A 19,443-nucleotide genomic window follows, 5' to 3' on the forward strand; every position below is an offset into this window, starting at 1 on the left:
CTTCTAGTGGCACAGGAGTTGTGCTACCTGTAAGGGTTAGACAGAGAAAGATAACCTGATTTATAACACACACAGTCAAGAACCAGAGAGTTGTAATCTGTAGTGTAAAGCTATCCAAGCTGTAGTCAGTGTTGACATTTGTTACAACTTGAAGAACTATGCAAGCTGACATTATTTTGCTACAACTAAAAGCGAAATAAATGCAGGCTCATCGACTCATGAACTGGAGTAGCAAAACCCTTTATTCACATTATTTAGCGGGGGAAAGGGGGAGAGTGGCACATGGGGGGCGTATGCTTGCGTGTACACAGAGTGGGTGGGAAGGAAATCTAACCAACTCGAACAAGTGCGAGAGATCCGGATCTCTGAACTAGTGAGTAGGCCAAATAACCAAATAAAACAAAAAACCCATCTGAGGTCTTCCCTCACAGGCCTACATGACCACCTTGCCCCAAGTCTACTCTCATGACTGACACAACGGCGCCAACTTCCCAGTACACACCACGCTCACACAGCCATCAAAACAAGGTCATGTGAACCTTGACACGCTCAGTGACGTCATAATGTCTCGTGGTGTTTCGTGAGTCCCGTTACAAACCGCAGACTACACACCAAATGTGCAATCAAATCGTGTACGTTCGGACACCGACGCGAGAAAAGACGCAAAACGGACACCAAGCAACCGCCACAACGCCGAGGCGCTAATTTTATCCAGTGAGATCATTCTCCCTCCGAGTCTGTCCAGTAAATCGATGCTTTTTCGCTTCGATCCTCGCCACAAGCGAGCGCGAGCGTCCGACCAACCTGAGCAGAAATGGCAAGTTGCCAAAGAGAGAAATGCCGAGAAAAAGTCCTCATGATTTGAATTCTACACCACTAACAGGCGATCGAGTAAGCTCCTCAGATTCGGTTGTCTACTTTGAGACGACTGGTACATAAATAAAAACTTTAGCGCCACCAAAACTGAAATACGGAAGGTAAAACAGCAACTTACCTCAGATCCGATGTTTACTCCGACTCCATTTCGCGCGTAGGCAGTTTCCCGGATGATACTGCTTGCGCATGCGTACTGTTCATTCACTGACAACAAGTGCGCTTGTGGCCTTGCATGCGTGAGGTTCTGTTTGGGATGAACTTACAGGCTGACGAAATTCATTTTTGTTTAATTTCTCACTGCGTTTTTGTGTGTGTGTGGGTTTTTTTTTTACCCTGTCGAACGTCAACGAATATTGCCATGTATATTTACATTTTTTTAAAGTTCCACTGTATGGTTTTGATGGCATTGCTAAACAAGTTGGTAGAAAACAGAACCTAGAGGAAACATACAATAATTATAGGTCAGATTTTTTTCCATCTTGGAAATACGGCGTTCGAAAGTAGACATTGCCAGACACAGAGCACCCAGCAATAGGACTCGTGAAGGTGCTAACGCGATGTAATCGCTTTGAAATTCTGTTTTCATTTAATAAAATAATCAGAACAATCAACAGTCGGGATTGTTTCCAACTGCACATCTTCAATATCTAAATACTTGCGAAACTTTGACCTTGACAGGGCCCCAACATTATCAAGGCAAGATGGCAGGAGGTTTCGGTCCCTAACTTCAGTTCAGACGAGCGTGTTTTTTCATGTCACTTCGACCCAGTCATACACAGACGGCAAGTTTTGGAACTGCGAAGAAAACCAAACCCCACTGCAATCAAATTTAAACAGGGTGTTGCCTGTTTTAAGGCTGTTCTCCGCCCCGATATTCCAGACATATAAATCAATGTCGTTTTTGTCCCCAGGCTTTGCAGAAGGTTCGATCCGCACTCGTTGAGTGCATGTGAACCTATGAGAGAAGCATCATCGTGACACACCCCTTTGTTTTGGTAGTAAGCTTATTTGTCGATGAAATTCAGTGATGACAGTATAGGGAAAGCATCACATCCCCTACAAACTGAAACAAAGGAATTCAGGTGATAAAACCGATTGGGTGGGTCCGTCTGCATGTCGGGCTATAGAAGCTTTTGTGTGTGCCTGTCTGTGTTTGCTGGGGGGGGGGGGGGGGGGGGGTCCTGTCTGTGTTTGGAGGGACCGGGCATGAAGGGTTGTTGATGGGTCCAGGGGGGGGGGGGGGGGGGGGTGTTTGTTAAACTTATCTGCTCATTTAGATTCGTGAATTTTCAGCTTTAACTCAGCTGTGAAACGAAAAATAGAAGAAATCAAGAAGACACATAATTTGTTTTACTATGTTTATGCAGCTAAGTTTTTTTGTTTTGTTTTTTTCATCTTATCTTATCCTATCTTATCTTATCTTATTCTAGCTTATTCTATAAATGAGCAACGAATAAATAAAATAAAATGAAATAGAATAAGTTAATTGATTATTATTGTGTCTCACACACACACACACACACATACACACACACACACGCACGCACGCACGCACGCACATACACACACATACACACACACACACACACACACACACACACACATTTTTGCATCTATGGACCTGTTCAGAGCAAAGAAAACATACTTCAAAGTTCTGATTTTTTTCTGGAAGATGAATGTGTCCAAAAACCTATGTTTTTATTTCCAAAAGCTAAAAACAAAAACAAAAAACCACGCGTCCGTTTTGACCCATTATTCATTCAAATATCACTTTTTAGGAAAACGAAACATTCACTTTTGATTAATTTTTAGCAAGAATCTTGAAATAGAATATGAAAAGCTTGGCGAAGAACCAAATCTTAATACCTGTGTCTTCTCTGGGCTGCCCGTAATACACGTGCCAGATCCAAAACGAGTACAGTGGAACCCCCCTGTAACCCCCCCCCCCCCCCCCCCAATAAACAAACACACATCACTTTTGATTAATTTTTAGCAAGAATCTTGACATAGAATATGAAAAGCTTGCCAAGGAACCAAATCTTAATGTCCGTGCCATCTCTGCCTTCCCGTAATACACGTGCCAGTTCCAAAATTGGTACAGTGGAACCCCCCTTTACCCCCCCCCCCAAAATAAACAAACACACAAACACAATTACAGACCCTTTTCAGACCTTTATTTGTTAGGTATCCTGTCAGGTATCCTGTCAGGTATCCTGTCAGGTATCCTGACCATAACCTCTATTATTTTACCATCGTTTTAAGACGCAGTCTCTCTCTTTCAATACCTACTTTTCTCAGATTTGTCACCCTCCACCACGAAATGAGTCGCATGTCACCTCGCGCGGTTCTACGCTAGGCTTATAATATGTCTGGTAACAGTGTGAGGGTCACCTTAATCACAGGCTTATAACTCAAACAGTTTTCGCTCTTTTCTAAAACGGTTTTCACCACTGGATAGAGCATAAAAAACTCTTTAGGAAAATGTAAAAATATGAAAATCACAGTGCAAAGGTGACATGCGACTCATTCCGTGGTGGAGGGTCACATTTGTGGAGGTCTTTTAAAAGGGGGAAGGTTTGCACGAGCATCGCATTTTAGCGTATCATCAACTCATGTCCCTAAAAGAAAAATTTCCTGTGAGGACGTTAAGGGCCCCCTAGATTCTTCTTGAGCATCGCCGCTTGGTTTTTGTGGTCTGTGCGTCGATCTTTGTGTCTGTGAGCTTGCATGCGGGTGTTCGTGTGTTTGTCGGTGTCAGTCGCAGTGAATACTTGTCAGCTGCTATTTTCTTCGACTGTCGATTCTCATAGAGCTTTTCTTTTTTTCAGCTTTGTTCGTCGCCTGGCCAGAGACATGAGAAGACACACCCCTTCGCCACTTCACTGCCGACTTGGGTGAACTAACTGAGGGGAGAGAATATTAATCAGCGCAGCGCTTACGTCCCTTTGGTTGACTGGCGAGAGAAACTTGACGTGCGGTCAAAGCTGTCAGTAGACGCGCGCGCGCACGTGTCAGTGTGTGTGTATGTGTGTCAGTGTGTGTGTGAGATCTCCCCCCTGCAGGGGCGGATCCAGGGGGAGGGGGGTTCCTGGGTTTCCGGACCCCCCCTCCCCCGCCTAAAATAAAATATTGTAAAAAATAAAGAAAAAAGAAATTTGAAAAAAAGAAATTTGAAAAAAGAAAAATGATGGCTCAGATTGCACCAGATTGCTCCATTTCCCTTGTTTTTATCAAAAATGTTCGAGAGGGCATGCCCCCGGACCCCCCTGGGAGCCAGCCTTTGCCTTCTAAATGACAGTTTTGGAAGGTAGTTGGGGGGGGGGGGGGGGGGCCGGGGGCATATGCATCGCTTACGTCAGTGTCTGCTGCCTTTTCATCGCTTACGTCAGTGTCAGCTACCTTTTCATTGCCTTCGTCAGTAGCTGCTGAAGTTTCATCACTGAATCAACGCCTGTTGCAACCGGAATCATCCCCAGTGTGTGTTTCTGTCTTTGCTGTCATGTTTTTTCTGCCATCTCTCTTAGTTCCCTGCCTTCAAAACACTTCAGCAGGAAAAGTGAATATGATGAGAAAATCAGAAGTAATTTGAAAAGAAATAATCACCTGTTTTAATTCTGTCTTTGCTGTTGTATGGTTTTCTGCCATTTCATTGTGTAGTGTTGTTTGAGAAACATGTTAGGACGGGCGAAGTGGCGCAGTGGTAAGACGTCGGCCTCCTCAGTAATCGGAAGGTCGTGAGTTCGAATCCTGGCCGCGGCTGCCTGGTGGGTTAAGGGTGGAGATTTTTCTTCCCAACAACTTACGTGCATCCCCCTTGATGTGTACACGCAAGCACAAGACCAAGGGCGCACGGAAAAGATCCTGTAATCCATGTCAGAGTTTGGTGGGTTATAGAAACAGGAAAATAGCCAACATGCATCCTCCGAAAGCGGCGTATGGCTGCCTGAATGGCGGGGTAAAAACGGTCATACACGTAAACCCCCACTTGTGCAAAAAACACAAGTGTACGTGGGAGTTTCAACCCATGAACGCAGAAGAAGGAGAAGAAGAAGAAACATGTTATAGCTGTGCACTCAGTAAACTCCGTCTTCCAACTATTTACTCTGTAAAAATTTGAATGTTCTCTTTTTTTATGAGATTGTACCGGTAAACTTTTAACATGTTGATACTTTAAATTAGTAAAACTTTGATGTTGATTGTAGCAGTTATTAATTAATCTGTCTGAATGCGGGGAGTGTTTGGATGTTTTGTTTTGTCTTATCAAATTGGACAAGATTGTGATGATTTAAAAAAAAAAAAGAGTTACAAGGCAACAAAAAAGAAAGAATAAAAAAGTCCCAGGGCATGGTTTTTGTTTTTTGTTTTTGCATTGAAGTTTGGTTTTGTTTTTCTTTTGTTTTCTTCCAACCCCACAAAACTGACTAAAACATCTTCCTTGTTTAAACCTCTTATATAATAATTTTGGGTCGCTTTCACCTTTTTTGGTATTTGTTTTATGGAAAAAATTGTGGAACTGAGTAAAGTACGGTGTTTTTACAAATATTTCATCAAATAGAAAAGCACAGAAAAAGCAAAGAAAGGAAGAAACAAGGAAATGCAACACGACAGCAGAAACACTAATAATATTAAGGCATACGGCTCACGACCAAAAAAGTCATCCAAGTTTAGTCAACGGGAAGTAACTGCGGTATGTAAGCGTATCGCCATTTTCAACACATTTACCTCCCTTAAAACATACCTCCCCTCGAACATTAATTTTTTATAGCGGAAAAACGGTCTGAAGAAGACAGGCAACACCGACACCAATACCAACACCAACATAAAAAAAATCAAATGATATTTTGTAACTAAAATGCATGATAATTTGCGAAATTATTCACACACACACACACACACACACACACACACACTCACACACTCACACACACACTGCACACACACACACACACACACACACACACACACACACACACACACACACACACACACACACACACACACACACACACACACACACACACCCGGGATTTGTAAAAATGTAAACACATTTTACAAATCACATCGAACCTAAAACGGCGATTTGTAAAAATGTGAAAATGTAAAAATATCGCATTCCACAAAGTAATGCATGCCTTTTATTATTATTATTAATGTTTCTTGTTTAGAGCCTCTACGCTGATTGGTGGGGGTGGTTTTAGATCTACATCCCATTTTGCTGCAATCCCATTATGCCGCGGTTCCATTTTTTGCCCCATCCCATTTTCGCGACATTTCACAAGCCAAGCGTCATTTTACTAACATGTCATAACAATAGCGCGACATCCCATTTTGACACCATATCCCATTTGGCCGCCATGCCGTTTCACCGCCATTCCATTTTGCCCCCATCCCATTTTCGCGACATTTCACAAGCCAAGCGTCGTTTTACTACCGTGTCATAACAATAGCGCGACATCCCATTTTGACACCATCCCATTTGGCCGCCATTGATTTATTCTTCTTGCCAAGCCTCACTATACTACTATACTGCGTTATTCAACTAGGGAAACATTCCGTTTACGCGAATTCCCATTTTTGCCACAATCCAAAATGTCGCGAAATAGGGATGGCGGCGAAATGGGATGACGGCAAAACGGCATGGCGACAAAATGGAATGTGGCGCTAGTGGTATGACACGGTGGTAAAATGACACTTGGCCTGTGAAATGTCGCGAAAATGGGATGGGGGCGAAATGGGATAAGGACGAAACAGGATTGCGCCAAAATGGGATGTGGAGCTAATGGTACATGACATGGTGGTAAAATGACACTTGGCCTGTGAAATGTCGCAAAAATGGGATGGGGGCAAAATGGGCTTACGGCAAAACGAGATTGCGCCCAAATGGGATGTGGAGCTAATGGTACATGATATGGTGGTAAAATGACACTTGGCCTGTGAAATGTCGCGAAAATGGGATGGGGGTGAAATGGGATAACGGCGAAACGGGACTAATAGATCCCTTGACTTTGGGGTAGCGCGACTCTGTTACTGCTAGCTTTCCACTGGGAGGAAGCGACCCGAATTTCCAAGCGATGGGACAAAAAAGTAATGACATTTTTTTTCTCAATAGATCCCTTCACTTTGGAGATGATGAGTTAAATACACACACACACACCGTCACACACACACACACACACACACACACACACACAGTGACGCACGCACACACACACACACACACACACACACACACACACACACACACACACAGTGACGCACGCACACACACACACACACACACACACACACACACACACACACACACACACACGCACACACATAAAATGTATAGGCTAACGCGCAACAGCTTTTTTTAAAATTTTTATTTGGTCACAGACCTGGAAGACCCAGGTGCAAGACGAATAATTCATATCACTGAAATGCGTGTTCCCCATGCACCACCCAAAACCTGCCCCGAGGGGCTCCGCCTCCACAAGTCGTGTCAAAACCATTCGTTCGGGTGAGGAGTTTTCTTCTTCAGGCCACTTGCGCTCGTTCTCCCCGCAAACGCTACTTGTGTCAGTACGAGCGATGACGCCGAACGACAACACACCTGTCTCGGTTCAGCCGTCGATGTCGGTCCCGTCTTCCCCGCAACGTCTAGATAGTATACCTCAACACGACCCATTTCTCATGCGGCCTGACCGGCTTTACTGGCTGAGGTGGAACGGTGGGATTGTCCGAGACTTTTCTCTATTTCTGTCACTTGTTCACCCAGGCTCTTGATCGATTCGTGAGTAGTTTCTGAAAACAACAAATGAGCAAGAGAGGGCTATTTCAAGAGAGGGGTTGCTACGCAAGTGTCAACGTTTCGTGAATAGTTTCTAAAAACAAATGAGCAAGAGGGGTATTTCAAGAGAAGGGTATTTCAAGAGAAGGGTATTTTAAGAGAGGAAGACGATAACAAGATTGTTTTTGTCAAGAATGGTTCTCCTTTTTAGAATGCAGTGAACGTTTCGACATTTATAATTGTTACAAAACATGCTTGGAAAAAGAGAAATACATTGAATTAATCGAAGATATTAAGTACAGAGTTGCTCTTACTCGTTTCCGCGCAGGACTCGTATCCAAAATCAACGCTCACAAGTTTCGGTACGCACCAAACCAAACGACAAGAAACTGTCCTCTCTGTACAGCTGATAAAGAAGATGAACACCATGTTGTATTTGTATGTCCTTTTTATCAAGACCTTCGAAAAAAGTATTTGAAAATCTCGAACTCTAAGGCGCTGCAACAACAACTTGTGTATTTCTGTGGCAGTAATGAGGATAATGTGATGAACAGCTTCAGCAGATTTGTGTTCTTCATGTTACAGAAGAGACGAACCCTTATAAATCAGGTTCAATGACATGCCATCAGGGTCTTAATGTATTTGTTGAATTTTATGCGTGACTATAATTTATAACTGCAGATACTATTGCTGTTATTTTAACCACTATTGTAAGGGGCTGTTGTTCTTGTTCTTGTTCTCTCTCTCTCTCGCTCTTTCTCTCGCTCTCTCTCTCTCTCTCTCTCTCTCTCTCTCTCTCTCTCTCTCTCTCTCTCTCTCTCTTAAACTACACTTTCTCTTTCAAAAATGAATCGATTGACTCCCTGCCTCGTCTACGGTCTCTTCCGAGCGAGACAGATGACGTCATCATCAGGAGACAGGAAGCCACGATCAGGAAAGTCAGAAACTTGATCATCTTGCTCAGTTGAATTAAATACCAAAGTAACGAGACAGCACTGAAAGCAAATAAGAAAAAAAGACGCGATATAGTGATTGACTGACTTTGGTTGGTTGACTGACTGTGATTGGTTGACTGAATGATTAATTGCCTGACTGATTGATTGATTGGTTAACTCATTGTCATTGATAAAATGCTATGCATTACAATGTGTTTGTGTTTGTGTGTGTGTTCGTACGTGTGTGTGTGTTTGTGTGTTTGTGTGTGTGTGTGTGTGTGTGTGTGTGTGTGTGTGTGTGTGTGTGTGTGTGTGTGTGTGTGTGTAATTAAGACAGATATAAAAAGAAAAAGGTTTGAATTGGACCTCTGGTATGAATTAAGATAGACAATTTTTTTATCTTTTTAAATTGAATTTTAATTTAATGCCAGAGATGAAAATAAGGATTTGTTTCTTTGGCAAGCTTTACCATGTCTAACTCCGAAAAATAATTTGATTTAAGGCCAGAGATGGAAATTTAGATTTGTTTCTTTGGCAAGTTTTACAATGTTTAAAACCGAGAAATAATGTTAACGCCAAACCTAGGATTTGAAGTACAGATTTTACGTACGGCGTACACTCGGCAGGAAATTGATTTAAATTAGGATTTGTTTATTTGGCAAGCTTCACAATGTCTAACTCCGAGAAAATAATGTGATTTAAGGCCAGAGATGGAAATTTAGATTTGTTTCTTTGGCAAGTTTTACAATGTTTAAAACCGAGAAATAATGTTAACGCCAAACCTAGGATTTGAAGTACAGATAGAACGCATGTCACATACTCTGCAGGACATTGATCTAAAACAAGAGATGGAAATTCAGATTTGTTTCTTTGGCAAGCTTTACAATGTCTAACTCCCAGAAATAAATTGATTGATGGCTAGAGATGGAAATTTAGATTTGTTTCTTTGGAAGCTTTACAATGTTTAACTCCGAGAAATAATGTTAACGCCGAACCTTGGATTTGAAGTACAGGTATAGTACGTACGGCATACACTCGGCAGGACAGGAGAGAATCAAGACACACTCACCTGTAGTACTGTGGGAACTGGTGGTAGTATTGTTTTTTGAGGGGGAGGGGGTTGATTAGTCATCCAGTACAACGCCTTTTTGAGCTTGAGAATGCAGTCCTCATTTTTTAATCAAATTGATTGCAAATTGGCCAAGCAATCTTTGACTAAATCTGGACCATGGGATTGCATTTCAGCTTGAAAGCTTGACATTATTTAATGAAAACAGTACTGATGGAACGCATAATAATGGATATTTGGTGCGTTCCAGGACCCGCTCTTTTCTGATTTAGTGCGTCGTTGGACCCCTTCATGGATTTGTAATACGTGTGTTCGACCAATAGTGCGTAAAGGACGCAGAGTCGCACTGTTTGGGAAGCCCTGATAATGAAAGAAAAACAGGTTCTCACAATGGTATTATACACCACGAAGATATCCACATCCGCACCCAACCATTCACTCACAGAAACAAACATGCACACCCCCTCCCTCACACACAAACACACACACACACACACACACACACACACACACACACACACACACACACAAACACACACACACACTCCCCTCACCTTACACACACACCAAGGAAATAACATCACAAGAGTATAGTTTATTTAAAAAATGGGCAAGCAAACCAAAAACTAAATATCAAGCTATTAAGAATGCAATGGTGAACTTGAAAATGTCAAAATGGATAGTTCCAGTCAATTCATTCTAAACACGGTTGTGAACACCTGAATAGACACGCATCAAGACAGTACAAGCAAAGTATTAAACAAGTGCAGAACATTGACAGCCTGGTTATTTCCTCTGCAGGGCATTCTTTCCTTCAAGCTATGCATAACAATAAAAGTATACTACATTGATACACTTATACAAATAAATCCAAGAAAAAGACAAAAAAGAAACAAAAACTAACGTTGTTATAAGAAAGCTTATTTACGTATACAAACAGATTATATATGTAACCCAAAGGTTCAAACAAGATGCAGCAACACAGACGAAATTAAACACAGCGTAAAACCTGTTTTTAAAAATATTAGAGGCACAGTAAGCCTCCCGTAAACTATCACAGATACTGTCAGGCTTTTACGCACAGTACAAACACCCTTTCATTTAAACACTCACCGCTTGAGAACATCCTAGGTGCCCTCCGTAAAGAGCGAGCAATTTTCAAAGAATTTATTTTTGCGTGGTTTATCTTACCCCTGAGCCATGGTGAACCTGTGTGATCCAGTTTCCTTTTTTCACAATGTAGTCGTCAGTTTGTGATTTGAATGCCACTCGTTGTAAGTTTATCTGCAATAGCACGTTATTATGTACCTCTGAATCTAAACGAAACAAACGGCTGCAATTCACAAGAACTCTATCGATGGCTTTTGACTGTTCAGAGGAACTGGCGATAGCATAACCGTCGTCTGCTACGAGAACCACGACCTTGCGTGTCTTGATGAAAACAGAATTCTTTTATGATTTAAGAATGTTTGTGTAACAAGCTATCAATTTATTATTTAGATTTTAAAAGTTAGGCCTAGCGCCAAAACCGCACCACGGTCCGATTTTGTTATCAGACAATCCGCAAAATTACTCTTTGAACATTGCTCGCTCTTTACGTGGGGGACCTAGGATGTTCCCGTTCGGTAAGCGTTCAAATGGAATGGTGTTTGTACTGTGTGTAAAAGCCTGACAGTATCTGTGATGGTTTACGGGAGGCGTACTGTGCCTTTAAGTCCAACATAAAATGTAACAATTTTGTATTTATTAAAAGCAGCATGTAAACAGTAGTGTAAAACACTTTCCGCACCAGCAGTGACTGTATGTTTTGTATTACCTACAAAGTCGGACGACAATGTCAGAAGTATCAACTGGACGCATCTATCGACCATGCTCCTTCGAGTTGCTTTAACTGAACTCTCATCCAAAGACTATGTGATGTCTGATGTTTGTTTTAGAAAACAATATTTTGATCAAATCAAATCAAAATGTTAAGCAACGATATCATAAACTCTGAACCACAATGTAATAGTTGATAGAAGTTAACTGAACATCAAGATAAACTTCAGTATCACTAGCCAACCTGAACAGTTCCTTTCTAAAAAAAAAAAAGCAACAACAAAAAAAAGCATTGCTGTCCAAAGTTGCCACACACAAAATTGTTTTTGTCTAAAAGTACTAATTTGCACAAAGCATCTCCGTGTTAAAAAGTATTGTGGTGGATTTTATTTTAGTAAAAGAGACACAACAAGATCATGTTGTGTTGCCACACTAATGGAATTCTTTCATGTTAATCTAACCAAGTGACCCACTGTTTCTCATAAAAAAAACAGACTGAGACTAAACCACTGGCAAAAATAAGTCCAGGTACTCTGTATTCCTGAAGACGGTATGGGGAATTAGATAAGTGTATTCAGAACAAGCAAAGAAATCAACCAATTGTTCCCAGAACAATCCAAGGTAAGAATCTTTTCGATTTCAAAATATTATAACGTGTAATGTATACCCATCACCCACGTCTTTCAAAAAAAAGGGAAAAAAAGGAAACTCTACAATGTCATTTGTCTGACTAAGTTCAGGCTTAAATAAACCCTTATACATAAAAACTAACCCAAACAATAACTCACTAAATAAAATCAAAAGAAACCAAAGGAAAAGATTTGTTACACATGCCGCTGTCAGACAGAGGACACGTAATTACACAACGTCATCAAATAAAATAACATAGTCTTTGTCCAACAATAAATGACACAACAAGACAAAAAAAACACACTAAGAAGTACAAAGCAAATGTACCATACACCGCCTCACACAACTCGAACGATACTTATTCAACAACAACGACAACACAAATCACGTTGCAATGCTAGCTGTAAATACATATACTGTATTTATAAAGCTTACCTATAACCAGACATCTTCAATATACACAGAACAAAAAACCTCAGTTTTCAAAATAAAAGATTTGTTATCTAGTCCCTTTCTCAAAAAACAACGTTTAAACTTTAAAAATCAAAGGTAATAAAAATCATCTGTCATGTTTCTGTCTGAAATCAGAAACAATGTAGCAAAACAGAACGTTGTAGTTTGGAAATTGCACACACAAAAAAACCAAAAACACCACGAAAAAAACAAAACGTTCTTTCAAAAAGAACAGGCAACCGCTTTCCTTATCCAGTTAAAATTCAACAGGATACCAATTCCTACAAATAAAAAAACCAATCCCACAATGGAACGAAAACCCCCCCCATAAACAAACATGTGATCCCTACCAAGAGCCGTTAAAAAAGAAGAAGAAAAGTGTGTGTGTGTGTGTGTGTGTGTGTGTGTGTGTGTGTGTGTGTGTGTGTGTGGGAGGGGGATAACTCAATGTACCCGACTGGCAACATGACAATAAGATGTTCATTGCAGGCGACCTATCTTGAAACATTAAGTCCCATTACAGTGGAACAGTCCACAGTTCAATTTCTTCACATAATAACAAGTAACGTACTTCGACAAATCTGTCACTAAGTCAACACAATTGCTGACATATATTACTGAAGTTTTACAAAGGGGCGGAACAAATTCAAAATAACAGGGCTAAAAGTTTTCTCCCCATCAAAATAGGCAAACGGAAAACAAAGCTTGTTTCGGTACACATGTACTCACCGACCACAACACTATGCACCAACATTATATTACCTCCCCTCCTGTACTTGTAGCCAAACTATGTATGCTTCATCTACTAGGGGGATGGATTGTGGTTCTGGTCAGGTCAGGTCAGGTCAGGTCCTCCTCCTCCTCCTCCTCCTCCTCCTCCTCCTCCTCCTCCTCCTCCTCATTAGCAGCAGCATCAGCAGCAGGAGCAGCATCAGCAGCAACAAATGGTTGTAGCATTGGTTGAGTTCTGTTCCGAGCAGTTTCCCAGATTTCACCAATTGCATCACGTACATCATAGACACACTGTTTGATGTACGGAAACTCATTCTTTGCCCATAGATCACAGGATGGCCCTTGGACATGTACCGTTCTCCACTTTGGGTTCTTCTCGTTCCCATAGTAAATTTGTATGGTGAACAATTCTTGCCCGTTCAACTTGGACACGCGAAGCACGCTGTCAAAGAGCCTCGTGATATCGGCACCCTTTTGTGGATCTGGTTCTACTATGAACTTCTCATGGTCACTTGGGTCCCTATATCTTATGCGGTCTGTCAAGGTTGATCCACAATGTCCCCGTGTATTCTCTTTAGAATAACGCCATTTTATGACTGCTCGCCATTCCGCTATCCATTCAGGTTTGATTTTGAATACCCCTGAATGGAACATTAGCTCATCAAACTCTATATCTTGGGGTTCATTTGCCATAATTATTTTAAATTGTAAATAATGTGGTAATTAAGTAATTCAATGGGTGGAAAGCAGAAAGCACAACTAATTAGAAAGGTAAAATGACTCCCTTTTTCTGAACAAGGCACAAAGGAAACAAAGAAAATCCACACAAAAAGAAAGAATTAAACGAATTCGTTGAATAAAACCCTTAATTTGAGCTTACAAAGGTATGGTTTTATCACTCGTAACGGCGCTTAGCACATAATCAAGTAAATCAGTTATTCAAATGTAATGCGACGAATCTGCACGAGAAAGACAAAAATGAGTGTGCTGGCGACAGAACGGAAGAGATTAGTTACATATGTCAGTGCAAGAACGCTCTTTCAAAACTAGAAACGATATCATTTGATTTTGTTTACAATAGTGCAAAAATCCCCGTGGGTTGATCTTGACCTCACTAACTTTGAACACACAGCCTTCAGTTTGCTTCGCAACTCTTTATAATGTCTTCCCTGTGTGCACCCTAGCTCAGCGGGAATCTTTTCGTTCTGCAGAAGGAGGTGAACGTGGTATCACTACAGTTCAAACAGGTCCATGCGGTGTGTGGTTGGAGTTTTAGAAGAAGTAAATATGGACCCAGATGGCGAATTGTATTCTTCTTGGTTCAGCAGAGTTCACCATTCAGTAGGTATCCCGGGCCAGCAAGGTGACGTCGTTACCCTAAAAAAAAACCACACACATAGAAAATGAAGTCGTATCAACCCAATTCTTTCCTTAGCGGAGAACTAGGGGCCGCTGGCGATTCTAGTAATAAAATACGTGATGATGCATCAGTTACTTCGAGATTGGGATGGCTAGTTTAGTGATCAGTGACCCAAATTATCTATCTATCTAAATAACAAGTCGCGTAAGGCGAAAATACAATATTTAGTCAAGTAGCTGTCGAACTCACAGAATGAAACTGAACGCAATGCCATTTTTCAGCAAGACCGTATACTCGTAGCATCGTCAGTCCACCGCTCATGGCAAAGGCAGTGAAATTGACAAGAAGAGCGGGGTAGTAGTTGCGCTAAGAAGGATAGCACGCTTTTCTGTACCTCTCTTTGTTTTAACTTTCTGAGCGTGTTTTTAATCCAAACATATCATATCTATATGTTTTTGGAATCAGGAACCGACAAGGAATAAGATGAAAGTGTTTTTAAATTGATTTGGACAATTTAATTTTGATAATAATTTTTATATATTTAATTTTCAGAGCTTGTTTTTAATCCGAATATAACATATTTATATGTTTTTGGAATCAGCAAATGATGGAGAATAAGATAAACGTAAATTTGGATCGTTTTATAAAAATTTTTTTTTTACAATTTTCAGATTTTTAATGACCAAAGTCAATAATTAATTTTTAAGCCACCAAGCTGAAATGCAATACCGAAGTCCGGGCTTCGTCGAAGATTACTTGACCAAAATTTCAACCAATTTGGTTGAAAAATGAGGGCGTGACAGTGCCGCCTCAACTTTCACGAAAAGCCGGATATGACGTCATCAAAGACATTTATAAAAAAAATGAAAAAAAACGTTCGGGGATTTCATACCCAGGAACTCTCATGTCAAATTTCATAAAGATCGGTCCAGTAGTTTAGTCTGAATCGCTCTACACACACACACACACACCACACACACACTCACACACACACCACACACACACAGACACACACACACACACACACACACACGCACATACACCACGACCCTCGTTTCGATTCCCCCTCGATGTTAAAATATTTAGTCAAAACTTGACTAAATATAAAAAGGAGAGAGGAATCGCTCACTTAGTCGGCAACTTTATGCGCTGAGTCTTCAAAGGCAAAGTCATTTGGCACTCGGTTACACTAACATGGCATAATTATGAGAGGAATCTTCGCAAGTCGAAACTGAAAAATTAGACACAGCTGGTTCTAATTTTAGATCAGTGGCAACTGTGGCACAGGCACATGCAATCTGTCAGAAAAAAACACACTTCTGCTTTAATTGAGAAGCAGGAAATTTATGGTCATATATAATCATTGGTATTGTGGAGAATATAAGCTACATGTCATTAATTAATTCTGAGGATGAGAGTACACTATCGCTTAGGCAAAGGGCGGAAGAATACGCTCTGTGGAAAAGTTAGCGCACTCCAAGAGTGCGCTAACAGTTTTAGCGCATCGCCATTAGCAAATCAACTGGTTCACATCAGTCATGTGACACCAGTACTTACTGACAATTATTATTATCTTGCTTGCTGTCGAAAACCTTGCGTAGTAACCGGTGTACCAGCCTATTTGCATCTCAGCCTATTTTGACCGGGCGGTCATACTGGGCTAGTCAGTTTTGACCCCCCTTGGTAAATGTTGACCCCCCTTCAAACTTCAAGGATAATTACATCAGGTCCTTTAAAAAAATGTATACATGACTAAGTGCCAAAAGGTGCTCACAGAACAGAAGACGGCTTTTGTGTTACAGTAAAAATGTTTCTAAAAACGTGTGTGCTGAAAATTGGTGTGTGTGTGGATGAATGTGCGAAGATATAGTGGACATAATTTCGTGTGTCTGACTTGAACGGTTTTGAAGTTATCTTTGTTTAAAGTCAAAAATAACGCCAAAACCGGCCATCTGAAAACGGACATCGTGATACCTCGTGTTTTGAATATGCCACAGAAAAATAACATGAAGCACAAATGTCTTGCATTTAGTTTGATTGAATGCCTGAAACATCGCTTAACAGACGAGACCAAACGTCAAATCTAAATCTCGACAGAATTGGTTTTTTTTCGATAACCGAATTTTAATGTGTCGCACGCAAGATGTGTCGTCATCACGGCATACATTTTTCAATCGCAGATATTTACTAAAGCTCTTTTTTAAAAACTCTGGAATTGATGTGGACACGTCAAGCGATAACGGTGTATCAAACTGCTGTCTTTTAAGTAATCTAGCAAAGACTGCAGAACTTTTGAACAGAATTTTTGAAAACGACCTGAAAATGTCGTCATATCTTGCGTGCGACATAATGTTCGGTAATTAACGGTTATTTTCTTTTAAAAACAAAACTTACATGTACAAGGATCTATTTCATCTAGGGAACCACGTGACACATTCTGTGTTCAAAATTTGTGAAGAAATCACGAACCACGAATGCGCTACCAAGTGTTGAAATTATGTCGTCAACATCTTTTGAGATCTTGCGTGCGACAATATCTTGCGTTCAACATAAAATGTCACTACCTTATCGAGTTTAATGGGAAAACTAACTATTTGTTGTCTTAGTTTAATCTTCTTGATTATAAGCGTAATAAAACCGAACTTCCAAGATGAATTTTAATTGAGATTAGCGAAAAAGCGGGTACGCAAGTCGACCTTAAAGCAACAAAATGATAACACGAGCGTTTGTCGTGATGTCTTGCGTGCAACACATTCTCAAAAAGGAAAATATATCATTTTCTCAGACTTTTTTTAAGTTGATAAACTCTGTGTATGCTGTATGTTATGTTGTTCTTGTGTGTATATAAAAGGAAAAAAAATAAAAAAATAAAATTTAAAAATAAATAAAAAACACCCAGTAGACATTGTATTTAAAAAAAAACTCTATTCAAACGAGACAGATATGCAGCAAAAAATAAGGGGGGGGGGGGAGGTGTTGAGGTAATGCAGGAGGAAGTGATAGCAGAGTCCCGTGGGAACGAATGCGGGGAATGGAAGAGGGTTGGAGGGCAGTGGGGAGATGATTAGTGAAGGAGAGCATCTGGAATGAAACAATGGTAACAGATAAGGAAGTCCGAGAGAGAGCGAGGACCGAAGTCATTAGTAGCAACGCAGCGGCCAGCAAGCAAGTTCAGCGATTTTCAGTTCTGCAAAAATGGAGTTCAATTTTACTTCATGGGCAAAGAATCTGCCCCAACCTGTGGTTGAGGTTCTGGAAAAAGAGGAGTTCACAACCCTCAGTGCTTTGAAATATGCAGGAGAAAAGGACCTGGAAAGCCTCAAGTTAAAAAGAGGCCACATAGTGGAATTAAAAGCGGCAGTGGCAGACCTGCAAAAGAAGTACGGGGGAGGGCCGTTGCGTGCTGCCGACCAAGTGGCACCGCTCCAGGGCCTTCTTGGCAACATGGCCATACAGTCTACCGCTTCACTGGGTGAGACATTTTTAAGAATTGTTGACTTCGTACCGGCTTCTATGGCGGTGGAGGAAGAGGTGACAATCGGGGGAGGTGTCACGCTCAAGCTGGCCAACAAACCAAAGTTGGAAAAAGTATCCCCCTGCCACCGGATCGTCGCAAATGCAAGAATAATGGCAAAACTAATGAATGCACCGGACTTCGACCACGAAGCCTCCCTCGGTTATACAGAGATGGTGGGCGAGCTCGGCGCAAGATTCTCCTGGCAGTCGGTGCTCATGTACGACGACGAGTACAGGAAGCGCCAGGCTACCAGCGGGTTTGCTTGGGGGACCCCCCGAACCCCCACCTGTCCACAGTGATTCTCCGTGATCGTACCCAACAAGTTCTAGACAACAAAAGCGGCAAGGCCACGATGGGAAGCGGCGGTATTCGACGACCTGTGGGACCCAGTGAGAAGGAGGTGTGCCTGCAGTACACAAACAAAGGCACATGCCTCTACGGGTCCTGCTGCAGGTTCGAACACGTGTGTGACACGTGCGGAAAAGAGCACCCCGGCAAAGACCACCAGGCGACAGCAAACACCAGTGCCTAGGATACAGCGCAGCGAACTGACAACACAACGGTAGGCCCCATCTATTCCAGCCCGTTCCCTCAATTAGATCCTCATGACTGTGAGTTTTTAGGAAATCATGCATCTATTAGTGCAAAATCTCAAAGGTGGCACTCAGTGCTAGAGGGCGATTGTGACAGAGATTTTTTGTTAGACGGTATACAGCACGGTGTTCGGGTAACAGAAAAACATAAAACATGTGTGTTAGCAGCAGAACAAAGCAATCATAAATCAGCGTACGATCATCGCGACGTGGTAGAACAAGAACTGTTAGATCAAATAGCAAAGGAAAATTATATAGTGGCAAGTAAGAAGCCAACGGTCGTAAGCGCACTAGCCGCGATCCCCAAAGAAGATGGTAGCGTTAGGCTAATTCATGATGCCAGCAAACCTACAGGTAGGGCAATGAACGATTACTCCATCCCTGAGTCGGTGAAGTTTCAAACAGTCTCTGATGCGAGTGCCTTAGCGAAGACAGAGTATTGGTGTGCCAAAGTCGACTTGCAGTCCGCATATCGCTCAGTGTGCATCAGTCCGGATGATTTATATTGTGTAACTGGACTCAAGTGGCATTTCAAAAGTGAAAAGATACCGACTTATTTGTTTGACAGTCGGCTTCCATTTGGTAGCAATGTAGGACCGTCACATTTCCATAGACTTTCACAGTCAATTCGCAGGTGCATGGCCAGGAGAGGCATGCCTGGTGTGTTAGCATACATAGATGATTTTCTTTT

The 19,443-nt window shown here is 41.5% G+C and overlaps 1 protein-coding gene and 1 long non-coding RNA gene across 2 annotated transcripts in view; both read right to left on the reverse strand.

The window, feature by feature from the left end:
* The window catches only part of LOC138950793 (uncharacterized), a 53,499-nt gene extending 52,442 nt beyond the window's left edge, over positions 1 to 1,057 (reverse strand). The window contains exon 1 of the mRNA XM_070322509.1: positions 995 to 1,057. The gene's annotated coding sequence lies outside the window, so the exon portion shown is untranslated. The remainder of the gene's footprint in view (positions 1 to 994) is intronic.
* Positions 1,058 to 7,596: 6,539 nt separating this feature from the next.
* LOC138950789 (uncharacterized) overlaps positions 7,597 to 19,443 on the reverse strand; it is a 49,291-nt gene continuing 37,444 nt past the window's right edge. Inside the window, exon 3 of the long non-coding RNA XR_011450795.1 lies at positions 7,597 to 7,659. This is a non-coding gene — a long non-coding RNA (uncharacterized lncRNA). The remainder of the gene's footprint in view (positions 7,660 to 19,443) is intronic.

The sequence above is a fragment of the Littorina saxatilis genome, linkage group LG16, assembly GCF_037325665.1.
Source record: "Littorina saxatilis isolate snail1 linkage group LG16, US_GU_Lsax_2.0, whole genome shotgun sequence".
In the NCBI taxonomy this organism is placed as follows: domain Eukaryota; kingdom Metazoa; phylum Mollusca; class Gastropoda; order Littorinimorpha; family Littorinidae; genus Littorina; species Littorina saxatilis.